The sequence below is a fragment of the Chinchilla lanigera genome, unplaced genomic scaffold, assembly GCF_000276665.1.
Source record: "Chinchilla lanigera isolate Chin_1 unplaced genomic scaffold, ChiLan1.0 scaffold00019, whole genome shotgun sequence".
In the NCBI taxonomy this organism is placed as follows: Eukaryota; Metazoa; Chordata; class Mammalia; order Rodentia; family Chinchillidae; genus Chinchilla; species Chinchilla lanigera.
In genome coordinates, this window is record NW_004955420.1 from 25999442 (window position 1) to 26003148 (window position 3707).

The 3707-nt window shown below is 55.3% G+C and overlaps 1 protein-coding gene across 1 annotated transcript in view; it reads left to right on the forward strand.

The window, feature by feature from the left end:
* Positions 1–3587: 3587 nt before the first annotated feature.
* LOC102008228 (chemokine XC receptor 1-like) overlaps positions 3588–3707 on the forward strand; it is a 14144-nt gene continuing 14024 nt past the window's right edge. Inside the window, exon 1 of the mRNA XM_013513345.1 lies at positions 3588–3706. The gene's annotated coding sequence lies outside the window, so the exon portion shown is untranslated. The remainder of the gene's footprint in view (position 3707) is intronic.

The window sequence follows — 3707 nt, forward strand, 5'->3', positions numbered from 1 at the left end:
GCCTAGACCGCTAGTCCTTGTCCCCGGGCTCCAAGCTCAAGTTGAAAGGCCGGGCCCTGCAGGATGCCGCCCCATCCTACAAGTCAGAAGGGCACTCTCTGGGTGGCCCTGGCACCCTGCTTGGCCCTCTCGGTACTATGTGTCACATGCAGTCCTGTGCCACAGTCACTCACATACAGGCCTTACTCCTTGTGCTGCCTCTAACCCGATGGGCAGGAGCCAGGCCAGGAGCCTTGAAGCGTTATCGCAGAGGGGAGGGAGGACAGCTGTCACTGCCCTTGTGCTCTGTGGGGCCATGCCACGGGGCACACTGGACCTGCCTTGCCCCAGGTTGCATTCGTATCAACATTAACCTTCCTTCCTTGGCTACGCTCTCAGAGCACATTGAGTTGCCCTAGGTGCGGATGGTGTAGCTCTCCCGTGCCTCCTAGCTGTGGTCCGCCCGGCCTCCTCTTCCACGGTTCCCGCGCAGCTTCCCACCAAGGGCACTGGCACAGATGCTCGCTAAACCCCTCCATGCCACCAAGGCCTGGGCCCCATATGTGAGCCTGACTGCGCCCAACTGAGAGTTTGGAAATGCCCCAACAGGATTCTGGCTTATACTCCCCTGCCGCGTGACTAACACGAGGCTGCACTTGCACCAATGTGGAGACTCCAGGTCTTTCACCGTCCCTGGAGCAGGACCTTGCAGGCAGCAGTCATGACTATGTGGTCATTAATGAACCAGCTTCTAAGACCATCCTCTGGAGGTGGAGGCCTTCCGGAGAGCTTCTGTGGCATTCGCCCCCTTAGTCCCTGCTGCAGCCTGACCCACTGATCTGTCATGGGGTGGGATCTGTGCAAAGAGCAAGGTGGGTCAGTCTCAATAGGAAAGCCACTGCTATCTGCTGGAGAGACTCACGTGACACCACAGCCACAGGATAAGACCCCAAGGGCCTGCCCACCCTCACTCAGCAAGGACGCAGGAAACCTCACAAGGAGGTCACAGCCAGCTGGTTTGTGAGGTCAGAGCCAAGCACACAGGCCCTCCTCAGCTTAGCCCGTGAGTACCCTCTAAACCTGATCATTAAAGATTTGTTCTGATTTATTAAAGCCCAGGTGCCGCAGACAGCCAAGTGCACACAGGATTGTAGCAGGCTGGCTTGGGGTCACCTGTCACTGAACAGTGGCCCTTGGAGCGAGAAGGGGTTCATCCCACCCTCTTCCCATCCGTCCTAACCTTTGCAGCCCGAGATGCTTGCCTAAGTATTTCTTCAACACATCTCCCCAGGCCGCTTTCATTAGAAGCCACCCCGCCTGTCTGCTGACATTGTAGTGGTGCTCTGGCATCCCTGACAGAGCTCCTGGCCCAATCTTGAATCAGGAGTCTTCTGCTAATTTTATTCCTCAGGTATCCAGGAGAAGCAGCACAAAGAGAGCTGTGAATGGGGAGACAGAGGATCCCAGCAGAGCTGGGACAAGGACGCGGGGACCCTGGCCACAGCCCTCCCCTGGGCTGCCTCCCCCTTCCTCCACCTGCCGAAAGCCTGTTCCACCTCCACACCTCAGCCTCACAAGTTGTCCCCCCGCTGGGACCCTGGGCCCAAGGCTGCACACCACTTGTCACTCCTGCAACATGGAAAAGCCACAGTGCTGCCTGACGGAGCGCCTCTCCCGGCACTTCCTCCTCCCCGCTCCCCCACAAAGCCCAGAAGAGCAGAACCTGTGGCCAAGCCTAAGGCAGACAAGTTCAAGTCCCTGGAGGTCACACACCCAGTTTCCAGAACCTTCCTTGGTGCTTGGCAACGGTTCTGGCTACTGCGTGAGTGGGCAGCAGAGCATCCAGGGACCTCCTCTTGCTTCGTTCTCCTGTTTCCGCACTGCCTACATCCCGTCCTCCGGGGAGCTCCAAGCGCCTGCCCTGAGCCCCTCTTGAGCCCCTCCTCCAGGTCCAGCACCCCAAACCTTGCCCAGTCATTTGCCTTTAAGCTTTGTGGAGCTGACAGCATTCATTTGGGAAACCTGCCTGTGATGGGGCAGAGAGGCCCACAAATACGGAAATTCCAGCAGAGATCCCTCAGTACAGTGTTGGAGAGGCTCATGGCATTTGAATCCAGACTGAACTCCCCCAGTCCAAACTGTTTCTTTACCAGTGGGACCCAGGACTCTTTGGAGCCTCAGCTTCCTCATGTGACAACTATAGAGACTCACAAATTCCCTAGAATGGATATGATCATCGTGTATATCTAAATTGTACCAATAAACTTCATTTAGAAAAACTATTTTGACTCCCCCGACCCTGGGCTGTGCATGAGAATGCATGCTCCATTTGTAAGCCATTTGTCCTACATGAATATGAATCACCACGCAATCATTTAATACAAAACAGGCAGCCGTCTGGATTCTATGCACAAGTAAAGATCAGCTTGTTCTCACTTACTTCCGGTGGCTTGTCTCAGTTTGAGCCGCTGTGACTGGGCACCTGACACTCCGGCCACAGCCTGGGCTGTGTCTCCCTTTCTCCCCCCAAGAGCATGATGGTTCTTGAAAGTTCTCTGCTTCCGGAGGGTCTGGGTTAGGACTCGGGGCTGGAGAATGAAGTGCAGAACACAGCCTCGTGTAGGTCAGGCAGGCGGAATCAGGGGCTGCCCTTAGGCCTTAGGTGAAACTGCCCAGGAGGCCAGAGGTGTCTTGCAGGCTTTGTGACTCTGTGTTCTGTCCCTGTCTCTCTCTGGACGGACACTCAAGCCTTCTGTGTCCAAGCCCAAGGAATTCTTTTGCCCTGAGCAAGGCCCTTTCAGCAACGTCTCTAGAATGAGAAGGAATGGCACTAATTCCTGCAGGGAATTTCAGCATCCTACAAACCACGAGAATAGTTTGGAGGTTGGGGAGAATTTTGGAAGGGAAAGAGGCTGCTGTAAGTCTTCAGCAAGTTATTCTGGGTACACCGCTTTGCTCTCCACCAGGGGCACGTCGGGTCTTACACTGTGAGGTTGTTGTACCCCTTCTCCCAACCCCATCGGCCCCTCCACAAAGAGAAGAGTGGCCGGAAGGACAGAGGTAGTGCCTGGACTTTGGCCATTCCAGAAAACCAGCCTCAGTATCACGCGTGGGGACAGGGAAAGTTCAAATCCTAACCCGGGTTTCTCTGAAAATGACCTTCTTTGGAAATAAGGTCATTGCACATGTCTTTAAGGTGAGATCATAGAAGTAGGATGAGCCTCCACTCCAATGTGACTGGTGTCCTCAGAAAAGCGGGAAGTTGGGCCCAGGACGCAGGTCCCAACTTGGGGAGTTGCCCACAGGAGGAGCCCGCGGGAGGACTGACATGACATTATCACTGCCTCGAAACACCACACATTGTCAGGCAACCACCAGGTGCAGGAGACACCCAGAGCCATTTGTCCCTCAGAGCCTAGGGAGGAACCGACCCTGCAGCAACTTGATCGCAGAGTCCAACTTTCCAGAACTCTGAGATGCAAATTTGCAGTCTGTCTTGGAACTTTGTTCGGGCGGATGCCCAGAGCGCCAATACAGGGTGCGCATTTTAGTGGGTTGGAGGGGAGTCCCAGTGCACCTCCAAAACTCCCAGGAGGCTCCAGTGCCTAACCCACCTACGCAGAAATCCCCACCTACCGTGGGGGAGGAGGGATTCCATGGACTGGAAAGGAAGAAGCAAAGCTGTCCTCTAGACAGATGCCACAGGACACAAGCGCAGACCTGTAGAT